Raw genomic sequence first — 17194 nt, 5'->3', positions numbered from 1 at the left:
GACTTCACCGTGACCAGACCTCAGCTTTGATTGACTACGTGAAGAGACCTCAGTATTTCTTGCCACAGCCCCTGGATTGCTGTTGGCCCTGACCCAAGCCTATCTTTGGACGCCTCCTCAGTCTATTCCCTGGATGTAGACTTATTAGGCTTCGGCCTACCTGTGCTCTAGCGCCCTCAGTCTGCCTTTGTTTCATTGGTGCCCGAGTTTCCAGAACCTTACTCAGACCAGGGTAGGACTATACCATTCCTCTCCTGTTGTCTCTGGGGTGAACCAACTGCTCTTGCTACTCTATCTCGAGGCCCACCTAAGTCCTGCCGGCCCTGGGACCCAAAGGCTCAACCCACGGGGAATGAGGGCTGGTATAGGTGAAGCTTCAGCGGCCTCTGCCTATCAGCCCACTCCACCTGCCGACGGTGGGGACCCATAGGTCCTTACCTACGGGGTGCTTCACACAAATCCTTAAGGACCAGATTCAAACTCCATGAAGGACACACCCTACAGACAGGAGGATGCAAATATTTCACCCCTCTAAGAAAACATATCACATCTGGATGAGCCGCAAGGGAAGATCCATGGACTTTGTCCCTTAGGCATCCTAGGGCTGCAACCTGAACCCTCAGAGAGTTGAGAGATAAGCCCTTCTTAAGACCATTCTGTAAGAAACATAGGACCGTGGTCACTGAGGCTTGGCAAGGATCTGCACTGTGCATCTTGCACCAAGACTCGAAAACCCTCCAAACTCGAATATACACCATCGAAGTGGAGGGTTTCCGAGCTCGTAACAGAGTAGAAATGACATCCTCCAGATAACCCTTCTTCCTCAATTGCCTCCTCTCAAAAGCCAGGCAGCAAGACAAAAGCGATCCACTTGATCTAAAAACATAGGACCTTGGCGCAGGAGATTTGGGAGATGACTGAACCTCTGGGGTCCGTCCATTGCCAGGTTGACCAGATCCGCAAACCATGGTTGACGCGGCCACTCCGGAGCCACCAGAATCACCCAGCCAAAATGAATGTCTATTCATCTTCTATTGCTGATCAGGAGCCAGGGAGGATACACATAAAGGAGAACATCCTGAGGCCAAGGGACTACGAGTGCATCTATGGCTTCTGCTCCGTGCTCTCTTCTGTGGCTGAAGAATCGTTCCGCCTTGGCATTCCCCCAGGTTGCCATTAGGTCTACATGCGGCTGGCCCCACTTGTGGGAGATTAAGTCCATGGCACTCTCCAACAACTCCATTCTTCAGGATGTAATTGCTAACGGCTGAGAAAATCCAACTGATCATTGGAGGTCCCCGCTATATGGGATGCCGCTAGCATTGTCAAATGACGTACTGCCCAGGACATCAGCATCTCCGCTTCCAGAGCTACCGCATGGCTCTTGGTTTCTCCCTGTCAGTTGATATACGCCCGGCAGAGTGAGATTGGTATAAATTTACCGCACAATGATGCCTATTATGAATGGTCTAAAGTCATCACATCTGAGAATATTAGCGTGAACAGGAACGAGAGTCCTTTATGTTTGTTGGTGTTTGTAAGTGGACTCGGTTTCCATTTTTTGATTGACAGGCTTCGCTGAGTAATATATTACTGAGTTGATATACGCCACCATCATCACATTATCAAACAAGTCCCAGATCACCCTGTTGCGCAGAAGGAGGAGGAAGCTCTCCAGAGCCAGCCTCACTGCCCTGGTCTCCAGTCTATTGATTGACCAAGTTGACTCCTCCATGGACCATTGGCCCTGCACTGCTTGGGACTGGCATAGAGCTCCCCATATGGAGAGGCTGGCATTGGTGGTCACCACCATCCAGTGAGGAGCCTCGAGGTCTACACCGCATTCCAAATGACCTTGAGGCAGCCACCATGAGAGACTGGACCTGGCGACTTCTATAAGAGGGAGCTGGAGAAGAAATTGTTCCAACAATTTGTTCCAATGGGACAGTAATGCACTCTGTAGAGGTCTCATGTGCACAAATGCCCATGGGACCAGCTCCAAGATCGAAGTCATGGATCCAAGAACCTGTAATTAGTTCCAGACCCTGGGCAGTCGAGTTTGCAACAGGTTTTGGACTTGGGCTCACAGCTTGAGAATCTTCTCCTCCAAGAGAAAAACCTTGCCCAAGCAGGTATCGAATCGGGCCCCTAGAAACTGCAGGACCTGAGAAGGAGTAAGATGACTCTTGGCTAGATTGACCACCCAGCCCAGAGAGCATAGGCAGAGCAACACTGTGTCTACTGCCTGTGTGCACAACTCTTTTGACTTTGCTTGTATTAGCCCGTTGTCCAGATAGGGATGGACCAAAATGCCCTCTCTCCACACGGCTGCTGTCACGATGACCATCATCTTGGTGAAGGTCCAGGGAGCTGTGGCCAGACCGAACGGCATGGCATAAAACTGGAAATGTTGACAGAGAATCATAAAACTGAGATATCTCTGATGGTCCCTGTGTATCCCGATGTGTAAGTAGGCCTCCGTCAGATCCAGGGAGGCCAGGAACTCTCCCTTGTGCTTTGCTGCTATCATCAATTGAAGTGTCTCCATCTGAAAATTGGGCACCTTGATGGCCACGATGACCTTCTTCAAATCCAAGATCAGATGGAAGGTTTCCTCCTTCTTTGGAACTATGAAATAGATTGAATATCTCCACTGGCCTTATTCTTCAAGGGGAACGGGAACAATGGCCCCTAGCTCTCGGAGTCGGTGGATGGTCTCTTGGATGACATGCTTCTTTGCCAGGGAGCTGCAGGGAGACATGAGGAACAAGCTGCGGAGCGGGTGAGCAAACTCTGGCATAACCATGTTCTATCACACTTAGATCCCACTGGTCCGACATGATCTTGGCCCACTCCTGGTAAAAAAAAAGTCAGCCAACCTCCGATGAGCAGAACTGAGGAGTGGGCCAGCTGCGTCTCATTGTGAGGACTTGGTGCCACTCGCCCCAGAGGTGGGCACATCTCGGTTGGTTCTGTGGCCACGAAAGGATTGGGACCAAGCCTGAGACCTCCCTGAGGTCTGCCTTTGGCCTGTCCCCGAAGCTGTGCTCTGATGGAAATGCCACTGGCCCCTAAAATGAGAGCGAACTGGGAAACCCTTCGAAACTTTTGGCTTGTCCTCCTGTATACCTTATTCTCCTCCAGTTGCTTTATCAGCTACTCAAGATCCTCACCAAAAAGGAACTTTCCCTTGAAGGGTAACCCCACAAGCTGTGCCTTAAAGGAACTGTCTGCTGCCCAATTACATAGCCACAAAAGACTCCTTGCCAAAACAGCCAAAACCATGGTTCTGGACGAAGTACACAGAAGGTCATTCAAGGCACCCACTCCATAAGCTACTGTGGCCTCCAACCACTCTGCCTGCTTTGCCTCCTGAGGTGGCAGATCCCTAGCGCTCTGCAACTGCTGGACCCATCGCAAACTTGCCCTCAGCATATAACTGCTTGTTGCGTCTGTCGGTGCTAGACGGCTTCAGCCCGTTTGCCTCACCTTATTCATGGCTCCTCCCGCTTAACTAGGAAAAATGGCTACCGCCGTGACTACAAGCTGACCTCTCCGGCGTCCCCGGAATGGCTATGGTGCAGCCCCCCGCCATGCTCCTCCCAGGTACTTACTAGGGTGCGCGCACGCGTGCCACTCACGTCTTTATTACAACCTTGGCGCGAACCTTGGGGGCATTCCCCCTTGCTGACGTCATGCCATCCGGGTATATAACCTATTCTAATTTGCTAGCTCGTTGCGTTAGCAAGGACTCGAATCCGTTCCTGTCTACGCTACTCTGCCGCTTCCATGCTGCTGCTGGAAGCTCTCTCTCTGCCCTTCGGGGTAACTACTAACCTGGGTACCCACTCCTCAGGGGCCCTCTGCTTTATTTCAGGTGCCTTACAGGGAACAGGTACTCGCTCCACGAGGGCCTGCTCTCCCTGCCTCGGTGCCTATACTTCTTCAACCTAGTGGAATCATATCTACAGCAAACACCTAGTGAGTACTCTAACTCTCAGTCTATCTCATCCACAGTACTTCCTTGCTGGGAAACCTACTTTGGAACCTTCCTATACCAAAGGGGTGAGAAGGGCTCCCTCTGCCGAGGTCCCTGAGACTGCTACTAGCAGACTGCCTCACTACTGCCACCTCTGCTGGTACTCTTCAAGCTGTATAATAAAGAACTAACTGTGTTTGTACATTCAGAGTCTAGTTTAGTACTGTGGCTCCTCACGGGGCTCCTCCCCATGGGCGTGGTCATCTGCCACAGTACCCAAGGATCCACCCAAACACCGCTTAACCATAACACTGCTGCAGACTGCTGCTCTGATGCTGAGAGCGGAGACTTCAAATATCTTTTTGAGATAGACCTCCAGTTTGCGATCCTGCAGATCCTTCAAAGCCGCTGCTCCAGTGACTGGAATAGTAGTTCACTTAGTGACCACTGAAACTGACGCATCCACCTTAGGACCTTCAACAATTCCAGTGTGTCCTCCGGCAACGGATACAGTTTATCCATGGCCCTGCTGACTTTGAGGCCCGTCTCAGGAGCATTCCACTCCCGGACCATAAACTGCTCCATCATCTTGTAAAAAGGGAAGGTTCTCGTGGGGCCCTGTAAGCCCACCATGACTGGGTCCACCATCCCCGAGTTCAGCTCCGCCAGTGGGGACATGATGCCCAACTCCACCAGGACATGCAGGATAAGAGGGCCAACTCATCTCACAGGAATAAGCGAACCACCTTAGGATCAATCCCTTCGACGGAAGGGGACTGCACCCGGTCATCTCCAGCATCTGGATCCACCGGGGAAGGAGGAGTCTCAACAAGGCCCTCTTCTGGATCCGAGCACTCTGAGGAGACCTCCTGAGCCCCCCCCATGCCACGGGGGCATGGACTGTATGGATTCTGAGAGCGGCAGGTGTGTTCCCCAGTCTTGGCACTTTCTGGGGAGGCCCATGACTCCCCCTGCTCTTGGGAGTGCCCCTCTTGCAAACCCTGCTAGCTAAAAAAGCCTGGTGCATTAGAAGGACAAACTCTGGGGAAAACCCGAAGGGACCCCCCTTCTTCCTCTTTTAACCTCTCAGAATCCTCCTCAGCAGGTATCCCCAAGGCCCCCTGGATCTCAACGGGGCTCAGATCGGTGGGAAGAACTCCAGAGGGAGATATCCTCCCCCTGCCGCTCTCTCCTCAGCCTCATGGAAGGCAACTAAAATGGCCGCCGATCTCGTGCTGTTAGGAAATGGATCGACCCGAGGATATCTGCGGTCTGTGCCTATGCCACTGTCTGCTGCAAGTTTAAGACTGTTGCCATGCCATCGGAGGGACTCTCCCCTCTGGGGAGGCAGTGAGAGCATGGGCTGGACAAAGTGTGGCTCAGGAGTTGCGTTCCACAAAGTGAACAGAGGCCCGCACGCGGCATGATCACCCCAGGAGAATATCCCAAAAGGTGGTGAAATAGTTGAGGGAGTAAGAGAAAGTGGCCGATCAGAACTGAAATTTCTCACCGCCCCATGCACGATCCTTCGCGCAGGCAGGTTGCCCTTTCCCGGTGAGCAGCTCCTACACCGCTTCCCACAGTGAGTTCACAAAGACTGGCTGTGTTGCAAAACTTTAAATTTCTTCTTCTTCTTTTTTTTTTTTTTTGCTTGAAACTTAAAGAAAGTAGAAAGGAAGAAAAGGGATACTGCCCTGATACTACTGCAGCGGCTGAAGGGGAGGGAGCCGGTCCCCTAGCTATCATCCCCGGTGCCCAGGAGAGCAACATTTGGGGTTCCTAACCCCTGCTCACTGTTTCCCTACAACCGGGAGGATGGTTGCCCCAGGACCTAACAACCCCCTAGGAGGCTAGACATCTGAAGAAATTATATATATATATATATATATATATATATGTATTTTTTTTTTTTTAAGGCTGGGTACAGAACTGCAGATTTTGCACTACCTCCATCTGCTGGACACAGAGAAATACTGAAGAGTGGCAGGTGGCACACTGGGTTATAAGGCGGTGCCTGTGAAAATTTCTCTGTCTCCATCTGATGGAAGGGAGGCAAAACCCAGGAGTCTGGACTGATCTGCGTACGTACAGGGAATTTTCCATTAAGTGTTTTGAGCTATCTCTTATGTTGGAGGCATGGATAATTTACTCCACCTTTTCTGCTTCTCTCTTTAAGTTTTCCCTTTTGGGTTTAACTAATATTTTTTCTACTTGGAGCTGATAACTCATGGTACCTGGAGCCAGCATCCTAAACCTATTGAAGAGAAAGTCTTTCATCCAGAAAGATACAGAGGAGTTACAAATTCCATCTAAAGCGAGGGATCCCAGTAAAGTGCAGACAGGAGAAACAAAGATACAACATAAAGGATACTTAAAGGTATGAGAAGTACCCACCTGGTGCTGCCTAGGGAGTGGAAAGAATTCAGGAAAATATAAGGGAAAGTAAAGTATCCTTCAGGTGCTGCATAAGGAGCTTAAAAGTATTCAAAGAGGATTGCTGGAAAAAGTATTAAATCTGGGGCTGGGTTCAGATTAAATATTGGAACTGTGTGTACTGTATATTCTATCCACCTCCTGTGGGAAGAGAAGAAAATACTTTGGGGAAGTGATGGAAGATTAATCTGCATAATCTGAGGCATTTAAGGACTTGGATACAAGAAGGAATTCTGTGTAAATATAGAGCTTCCATTAGAAGTAGAGTTTACCATTGTATTCAATCTGCTGTCTTATTATTTATTACTGCCGAGAAGTGTAAATATTATTCAGTCAGCTAACCATACTATCAGTAAAGAAGTTGGAAACTACCATTCCTCTGCTGTGTGTTTATTGGATGCTGAGACTGTATAAATACTGATGCTGGGAACTAAGGACGGAAATCAAGCTAAACTTCAAAGAAGCAGTGTATAAGAGCTATCGTTTGTCCCCACATGTTGGAACTATCGGAACCAGATGAAAACTATCCGGTAGGGAGAGGACGTTGTGCAGAAAGGGTCCGTCTCTACTTTTCTTTCTCTGTGCACCTGGGTCCCACTCTGGGCTTACAAAAATATATAAACCAACAAAGTTGTCAAAATAACAAGCCATAGAAAAGACTTTGTCAGCTAATGCCTAGGTAAAGGGTAGTATATGCTCTCCATGTTCAAAGGTTCAATTAAATGAAAAACAGAGGAGTCAAGTGCAACACCTCATTAATTACAAATTCAAATAAAACATTTCAAAATTGACTAGAAAACATGAATATTTCCCATGTCCAGTTCATAAACAGTATATGAATAAATATAAAAAGGTAGTACTTCCGATATCCTAAAAGAGCACTGTCACGGTTGTATCCATCATTTTGCATTCCAGCCTTTCAGTACTTACGGGGCTAGGCATGGTTCATAGGCGTGATCGTTCAGACCTGGTAATGAGTGGATAGAAAGTACTTGCAGCACACTGACATATGAGGCCTGGAGCAGGAACTTAAAGCAAAAACTTGTGACAAGAAATCTGAAAGCATATAGGCTTAGCAGCAAGAGATTCAGTAACACTCAGACAGAACAAACTTCTGATTGCTAGAAATGACTTCTAGCAATCAGAAGTGTGCCCACATTTTATGTGCCCGGATGGGGGCACATAAAATGTGAGAGGGTTGGCAATTTAGGGGGTCATTTTCCAAGGTGTTTATCGCAGGAGATAAATTCACGTTAACGGCTGTTAGCACGATTTGCGAATGCAAATTTGTAATTTTATATTCAGGGGGCAGAGCATATCTAAAGTTATCATGTGCTGTGAAATTGGGGCTAATAGCTACAACACTTTCATTTGTGTTACAGGTCAGTGAGAGTGAGAGTGAGAGTGAGTGAGAGAGAGAGAGAGAGAGAGAGAGAACCTTGCTATAGTGCCTATGCCCTAGACAGGTATTTTAATCCCTATGGGAGGGCCACCTAGTAACTCGAGGTGGGGATTAGGTATGAGCGTAGGGGGTTGGGGCCACTTTCACATTCAACATGAGACGTACGGAAAGAACAGTGGTCTCTAGTGAAGATTTGCTGGCCGTCGGAGTGAGGAAACGCACTCCAAGAAGAGATTTGGGCAACGTTCTCTCCACCTAGCTTGTTGTTGCCCAGGTAGAGTGTCTATCAAGCTAGGTGGAGAGAACGTTGCCCAAATCTCTTCTTGGAATGAGTTTCCTCACTCCGACGGCCAGCAAATCTTCACTAGAGACCACTGTTCTTTCCGTACGTCTCATGTTGAATGTGAAAGTGGCCCCCAACTCCCTACGCTCATACCTAATCCCCACCTCGAGTTACTAGGTGGCCCTCCCATAGGGATACAAATACCTGTCTAGGGCATAGGCACTATAGCAAGTCTCTCTCTCTCTCCCTCTCCCTCCCCCCCCCCCCCCCCCCTTCCCCCAATAATGCCAGCTGGACATTTTTGTGTACTGTGAAGATTCATTGGTTGTTTTATCGCGGATCCATTTCTGCAAATGGCGAAAACATTGCGTGACGTGATGTTTCCCCGCTGCATGAAAAATGCCTTATTTGCATGGGACACGCCCCCTCATGTGTTACCACTGCGATATTGGAAAATGAGGCCCTTAGTGAGCTGAGTGCTGTTCTCTTGGATAGGGCTCAATATGGGTCATACAGATGGTATAGTGGACTCAGGCCAGGAGACTAGGAGGGTATACACTGATGTCCTTAGCTGGATCGGACTTTCATTCCCTGTAAATCCCCTCTATGACCCCCCTCTGACCACTACATTCTCTCAATCACCAGAAAAATAGGAATTGCTCCAAGATATATTCAAAACAAACAAGAAAAATATTTATTTTCTGGTAGTACTACCAGTCAGTGTATGAAATAGAGTAATAAATATTTACTGATTAGATCAGGGTACATAAGTTTGCACAGCTAGACTGAAGTAGTTGCAAAAGATACAGAAAATATTAAAGGCATAAACAACTATGAACACTTCTCCCCTTAGTAGGAGAACCATTTATATTTATAAGCATTTTCTCCCCACTCTTCTATCTCTAATACCCCACCTTTGGTACTGAGTGATTCTCCTGCTCTCAGTGGCTAAGGTAGCAATTGTTTATAATGGGATTTCAGAAGTTGGTTTGTGGAATCATCAATACGCTACAAAGGGAGGAGTAGAAAAATAAAATTCTCCTTTTAGCTGGTCGCCTTTTCAGAAGAAGGGCTTGGGACTCAGTCTCCCAGGGACAGAGAGGAAAGGCAAAATTTAAATACTTTATTCAGATGAAGTCAAAATGTTATTAAGACTTGGAGTCAGAAGTAAAGAACACAAACTTTACTTAACTACACTGTTGTGTTTCAATGGCAAGTAATAGAATAACACTCACAGCTCAAGCAAATAGTAAATAAAACAATTTTTTTTGTTTCTCTTATAAATAACTTATTCGGCTAAGTAGTGATATTTATACTTAGCCAGATAAGTGTTAGGCTTTCGCCTGCTCACAGCCTTATCCTAACTCGCTGCCTCCTGCAGTGATGCCTCCCTACCAGAAGGTGTCCCTCAGTAAGCCTCACCACTAGCCTTGCCAAGTTCCTCCTCACAGCCCTTGCCACACCCTAGTCTTTTGTAACCCTGCCTTGCCAGAAGCTCCTTGTCTTGCCTCTGTGACCTGACCCTCGTTCCTAGCCTTGTGGCCTGTGGGCCTTTTTGCCTTGCCTTGTGACCTTTAGGCATTCTTGCTCTGTTCCTTGCCTTGCCTTCTTACTGGCCTTCTTACTTCTTACCTTGCTGTGTGGCCTCTCGACCTTCTTGCTGTGTGCCTTGTCTTGCCTTGCCTTGTGGCCTTCAGTTCTTTTAGCTTCCTACCTTGCCTTGAGGCCCTCGGGCCTATCCTGCTTTGTTTCCTGCTTTGAGACCTTTTGGCCTATTCTGCCTTCTATCTTGCCTTGAGGCCTTCAGGCCTATTCTGTCTGTATCCTGCCTTGTTACCTTCGGACTTATATGTTCTCTGTTCCTTGTTATTCTTGTCTGCCTTATTTACCTCCTGCCCTAGTCTACCTTATTTGGTCTTGTCCTTGGTTAGTTTTGTCATGCCTTGCCAGTCCTGCCTGTTCCAAGTATCCTGTCCAGTCCTGCCTGTACAGGAGTCCTGTCCTTGCCTTGCCTCAGCCTGACTCTTTCTAGTTCCAGATTCTGCCCAGTATCCAGTCTTTCCTTGTCTTCATATAACAAGCCTTGCCTCGCCTACCAAGCCCTGCCTGCCTTGTCTGCCTCATCCATCCTGCCAAGCCCTGCTTTATCCAGCCTGCCAAGCCCTGCCAACCTTGTCTGCCTCATCCAAACCTTGCCTTCAGCCTTGCCTATCTAACTATGCCTGTCCGTCCTTGCTATGTCTAGTCGCGTTCCAGCCTATACGAACTCACTATGATGTACTGCCGCTACAGAGACCTCCTGGCTCCCAGAACCCAAGGGTTGAACCTACAGGGGAGGAGGCTGGCTAGGCAGAAGACTGGCCCTTGTCTTGTCCAGAACCCTGCCTTGCAGTACCATGCCACTCTCCAGGTAGGAACCTTGACAATAAGTTGTCCATCTAAGTCAGACGGAGGATCACCCAATAATCACTATGCTGGATGTCTACAATTTCAGTTTTTGACAAGCTAAGAGCCACTTTATTATGCTCAAGTCAACATCTTAGCATGGTTATTCAGAGAGATCATTGCTGATGTTTGGACCATGAAGAACCAATTGTAATGTAAAACTGTAGATCATAGGTTTACAGGCAAAATCCCTTGCAGAGTCCAACCAATAATTTGCATATCAGTGCTAAATAGATATTAAATAAAAGTAACGATAGGGCTGAATCCTGAGGGACTCCTGTCTGCACTGAATGCCAATCTGAGTTGGTCTTGCTAATCCTCACCCATTGTGTCCTCCCAAATAGGTAGGACTGGAACCAACTCAGGACGGTGGCTGAAATTCCAGCCTCCCTGAGCCGATACAGGAGGATCTTGAAAAGCCTTATTCAACACATCATCTTCATCTGATGTAAATGGCAGACAAATGACAGTGGCCAAGGGAAACAAATCCCATCCCTGACATGAGCAGTGTTTCTCAAGTGCGCTCTTTCAAGGGGAAGGCAAAAATCTAATATCATAAAGAAATAAGAGGCAATCAGTGGACAGGGTAAAAAAAGCATCAATGCTCACCAACTAAAATAAGATGACATAACTTAATTAACATAGAAATGACGGCAGAAGAAGACCGAACGGCCCATCTAGTATGCCCAGCAAGCTACACACTTTATCCTTTTTTTTTTTTTTAATCTTTTACTCTCTCCCACCTGTTACTATTGGCTTCCAGTACCCTCCAGCCCTAATTCCCCTCCACCCCACCACCAATGTAGAGAGCAGCGCCGGATCTGCATCCAAGTAAACATCCAGCTCAATTAGGGGTAGCAACCGTGCAATAAGCAGGCCACACCCCTGCCCCATACTCTTACCCACCCCTGTTTTTTGTTTTTTTTGGAGATGGCAGCCCTCCATCCTTCCGCTCCGTGAAGGTGGAACACCAACCACTGGTATTCCGCTCCGTGAATGCCTCTGTGGCTACTGCCGCTCTGTGCAGTGTTTTGCTGCCTCCTCTTTATTCACGTCCTCTAGACTTGATGGATCCACAGTGTTTATCCCACGCCCCTTTGAAGTCCTTCACAGTTTTAGACTTCACCACTTCCTCCGGAAGGGCATTCCAGGCATCCACCACCCTTTCCGTGAAGAAATACTTCCTGACATTGGTTCTTAGTCTTCCTCCCTGGAGCCTCAGCTCGTGACCTCTGGTTCTGCTGATTTTTTTCTGACGGAAAAGGTTTGTCTTGGTCTTTGGATCATTAAAGTTTTTCAAGTATCTGAAAGTCTGAATCATATCACCCCTGCTCCTCCTTTCCTCCAGAGAGTACATATTTAGATTCTTCAATCTCTCCTCGTATGTCATCCGATGAAGACCCTCCACCTTCCTGGTCACCCTTCTCTGTACCGCTTCCATCTTGTCTTTGTCTCTTTATAGATACGGTCTCCAGAACTGAACACAGTACTCCAGGTGAGGCCTCACCAAAGACCTGTACAAGGGGATAATCACTTCCCTTTTCTTACTCGATATTCCTCTCTCTATGCAGCTCAGCATTCTTCTGGCTTTTGCTATTGCCTTGTTGCATTGTTTCGCAGACTTCATATCATTAGACACTATCACCCCAAGGTCTCTCTCCTGCTCCGTGCACATCAGCCTTTCCCCCCCCCCCCCCCATCGAATACAGTTCATTCGGATTTCCACTCCCCATATGCATGACTTTGCACTTCTTGGCATTGAATCTCAGCTGCCATATCTTCGAACACTCTTCCAGTTTCCTTAAATCTCGTCTCATTCTCTCCACTCCTTCCGGCGTGTCCACTCTGTTGCAGATCTTAGTGTCATCCGCAAAAAGACAAACCTTACCTTCTATCCTGTCCGCAATGTCGCTCACAAAGATATTGAACAGGACTGGTTCCAACACAGATCTTTGCGGTACACCACTTAAAACCGCTTTCTCTTCAGAGAAAGTTCCATTTACCATCACACATTGTCTTTTGGCCGTCAACCAGTTTGCAATCCAGGTCACCACATCGGCATTCACTCCTAAGCTTCTCGTTTTATTCACCAGTCTCCTGTGCAGAACCGTATCAAAAGCTTTGCTGAAATCCAAGTAGATGACATTGAGCGCTCTTCCTTGATCCAATTCCTTAGTTACCCAGTCAAAAAAGTCAATCAGATTTGTCTGACAGGATCTTCCCCTGGTGAATCCATGCTGCCTCTGGTCCATCAATTCTTCCGACTGTAGATAGTTCACTATTCTCTCTTTCAACAGTGACTCCATTACTTTTCCCACCACCGAAGTGAGGCTAACCGATCTGTAGTTACCAGCCTCCTCTCTGTTCCCACTCTTGTGAAGCAGGACCACCACCGCTCTTCTCCAATCACTCGGCACCACTCCCGTTTCTAGGGATCTATTGAACAGGTCACACAGCGGACCCGCCAGCACATCTCTGAGCTCCCTCAGTATCCTTGGATGAATCCCATCTGGCCCCATGGCTTTGTCCACTTTCAGATTCTTTAGCTCTTCCCATACATTTTCTACTGTAAAAGGATTTTCATCTATACCACTTCCCTCCAGTTTCTTGTTGTGTAGAGATGGTCCTTCTCCCGGGTCTTCTTTAGTGAACACAGAGCTGAAGTATTCGTTTAATATTTCTGCCATTTCTTCGTCTCTCTCCACACATTGATCATTTCCACCTTTCAATTTCACTATACCACTTTGGACTTTTTCTCTTTTCGCTGATGTATCTGAAAAATGTTTTGTCACCATTTTTTATCTCTTTGGCAATCCTCTCTTCCGCTTGACTTTTTGCTGACTTGATTAATTTCTTTGTCTCCCTCAATTGAATCAAATATTCTTCTTTGTGCTCCTCCCTTTGGGATCTTTTATATTTCTTGAATGCTGTTCTTTTAGCTTTAATTTTGTCAGCCACCTCCTTTGAGAACCAGATAGGTTTCAATTTTCTTTTGCTTTTCTTTACATTTCTAACATATAGAGTAGTTGCCTTGGTGATTGCTCCTTTTAGATTGGTCCACTGCTGATCCACATTTCTCTCGTTCTCCCATCCTTTTAGTTCTTCCTCTAGGTACTTCCCCATTTCCTCAAAGTCTGTGTTTTTGAACTGTAAAACTCGGGTCTTTGTGCTTCTTTTCCATATTCGTTTAGTGATATTAAACCATACCGTTTGATGATCACTGGTGCTGAGGTGGGTGCCCACCTGGACATCAGAGACATTATCTCCATTAGTGAGCACTAAGTCGAGTATTGTTCCTTCTCTCGTGGGTTCCATTACCATTTGTTTGAACAAAGTTACTTGCATGGCATCCACTATCGCTCTACTATTTTTAGATTCTGCAGATGGGATTTTCCAGTCTACATCTGGCATATTAGTCACCATCGATCACCACTTCTCCCTTCTTACCTATCTTATGGATGTCTTCAACCAGATCTCTGTCCAGCTCTTCCTTTAATTGAAACTTATAAAACAAATTTACAAAACATCGGTCCAAAGGCTATATACACAGGCTGAAGGCAAACACTTGTGAGACAAACCTCTCATTTAAAAAAGAAAAGACGCCAAGAAAATCACATGAAAACCTAGCACCAATCAAAAAGCAAATACAGGCATCCAATCAAAGGAGGCAAATCCTGACATACATGACAGACAAGCAAACCTCTCAATCTCAGAGTTAAGGTTGGAAGGATACTAAGAGAATAAATCCAACACTGCTGCGAGTCCATGGTGAGCAGAGTTCCAAAACAAAGAACTTTAGTCAGAAAAGCCATGGCAGAGATGTAGCCAATGGGATACCAAAGGGGCCTCCACCCGGAATTCCAGATGTTGCTGCAGTGTCCATAAGCACGAGCTTTAATTTTGCAGAGGGTTTTGCCCAGTCACAAGGAAAAAGAAAGAATATAAGGAAACAAAATTGCCACAAAGCCAGAGAAGGTCAGGGGGAGAAATATCTTTCTCTACCCCACCTGAGTCAATAAGCTAACATTTTTCCTACTAAATTACAGTTAGCTTTTTGGAGTAAACAACTCTAAACTTCTCCATATATGGTTAAGTTTGGCTACTAAAGATTATATAAATATATAATTCCTAGCATGCTGTAGCTATTTGATTTTCAGTACTTCTGCCTTCAACTATTTCTAGCAAGGCCTAAAAGCGCAGTCTCAGTCCTGATGACAGCAATTAGCATAACCCAACTAAGGATTTTAAGCTGAAATCCAGAAATTTACCACAGGGGCAAAGGATCACATACACTACCCCAAGAGAATTATAATTATTACAGTTTTTTTAAAAGGCTAATGGCGTCTGGATATGGGGTGAATGAAATCAGAAACAGAAAGAGAATACATTACACACAGATGAGATCTGACAAGGTCTGTGGCCAGGAATAGCAGGGGCAACATTAACCATGAAGGGATTCTGTTTGGACCACTTCGTAGGGCATGAAAAAATCTCACACGTTATGGCAATGCCAAAAAGTAATTTGAGGAGAAGCCTGATAGACTTAAAGAGGGGATAAAACCTACCCGTGTTTCTGGATAATCTCACATATCTCTCGGATATAGCTAGAAAAAGGCAGAACACAGGTCAATCTATTAGTGTCTGAGTTAGTGTGAGGTAAAAATAAAAGATCACGATTAGTAAACAAAAGGAGCAATAACCACATGATAAAATAATCGCAAGTCATAACTTGAGCATGAAATAAAAAATCATCACGGGATGAGCACAGGTAACGAAGTTTAAAAAACTGTCCTATTGGGATGTTTTGTCTAAGAGAGTGGAAGTGGTGACTATTATAATGTAGTAGTGTATTTTTATGAGTGAGTTTCTTGAATCATTTGTAAAATACTTGTGAGTAGATGTGACAGGTTGTCTGAGACCTGCTCTGAACTTCTGTTGGATCACTTGAAGAACAACTACAGAGCCAAGCAACTCACAGAAACAGTATTTGTATTCTCTTCCCAGGTCTGTTACTTCACCGATAACACAGAGCAATCCAGGCATGTACAGGAGGCGTTTTTAATATAGGTCGACATAAATTCCCTGTAGCAACCAAAACACCCTTTTGTACGTGTAGACAGTGAAGCTGCTAAACCCTCTAGCAGCAGGCTCAAATAGCCTTCTTACATGTACATCACTTAAAGGCAGGGTCAGCGATTCCATTAGATGATGAACTACGGGGTCGCCTCGAGCGCCACACCTTGGCGGGTGGCAAAATCCTACCAGCCTCAGGCCTCTGACTACTGGCAGAGCTCATCCCACTGGCAGCCAAAGAGCACACGGCTGCTGCCATCTTGATCTCTTCCCCTCCCTCCTCCTTACTCCCTCTGTTCTCTTTAATTCTTCCCTCCTGCATGGGCATAATTTGAATTTTATATTCGGGGGCAGGGGGTTTAATAGTCCTCTTTCTGCTCCAATCCCTACATTCCCTTAGCCTGCTCTGCTCTCCATTTCCCATTGAACTTTCCTTTTCTGTTTTCCTCCCAGTTCCTCTTCCCATCTCTCTACTCCTCAACATGTTCCTCCTCCTCCTCCTCACCCCCTCCTATGCTAGCTACCCTCCTCTGCAGGCTTGGTTCTCCCATCCCTTTATTCACACCCCTCATCAGCATGTTGGGCTTCCCTTCATTTGTAGGCTCAACTTATCTCTGGGTTTGTAATTCTCCCTCCTCCTCCACAGGCTTGGAACATTTCCCTGAGCCTGGGTGCTTTGCCTTTTTTCTGGAACTGCTCCTGTCTCGCTAACCCCTGCAGCACTTTTCCTAGTATTCACAGGTCCAGGCCAGTCCCATGCCTGCAGAGTCCTCATAAACCACTCCACGACTTGTATGCCCTGAGCCTCAGCAGCTCAGCAGTCAGCATATCCCCAGCTCAGGCCACAGCTGCATGAGATGCTTCCTGCCCACAATTTGGAAACTGTCGAGATAACTGCTGTCCCCTGTGGGATATAACAGGTTATGCTGAGGAGGGAAGCAGATTTTCACTCCCGGTACCATTTGTCCTAGAGCTGAGCCTGCTCTCAATTCAAACCCTACCTACAGCCCCTCTCAATATTGAAACTGCCAATGGACAACAATTTTTAAGAGAGAGATTTTGAGCCTATTATATCGCAAGCTACCACAACCTCCTCACCCTTACCCATTCTTCCAGGAAAATATCTTATTTTACTCTGGTGATTTGCAGGGCTGGAAGATAAAGACAGTTTCAACCTGCCTCCACCTTTGGCTCTGCCCAGCTAGCACTGAAATCGTCACCAAAGTTTGAATAAGCAATTTTCCAACCTTAAGGCCAGATTTTAGAAGGCCTGTGCGCGTAAAAACCGGGGTTTACGCGTGTGGCTGGGCCTCGTGTGCGCCGTGCATGCCCAGCTACATGTGTAAACCCCGGTATGCACACAAGTGCCAGGCCTCTCCAAAGGGATGGGCCGGGGGGGCGGGGTCTGGATGGGGAGGGGCGGGCCAGGACAGCACCATTCTATGCTGCCCCGGGGAAGCGCACGTCGGCAGCTGTCTGGCGCGCACAGATTGTTTCTGCTCCAGAGGAGCAGTAAGTAATAAAATAAAAAAACATCTGTAGATAGGAAGGGTTTAGGAGGTGGGGAGGAGAGGGGAAA

Source organism: Rhinatrema bivittatum, chromosome 3, assembly GCF_901001135.1.
Source record: "Rhinatrema bivittatum chromosome 3, aRhiBiv1.1, whole genome shotgun sequence".
In the NCBI taxonomy this organism is placed as follows: Eukaryota; Metazoa; Chordata; class Amphibia; order Gymnophiona; family Rhinatrematidae; genus Rhinatrema; species Rhinatrema bivittatum.
Note: the sequence above shows the minus strand (reverse complement) of the source record.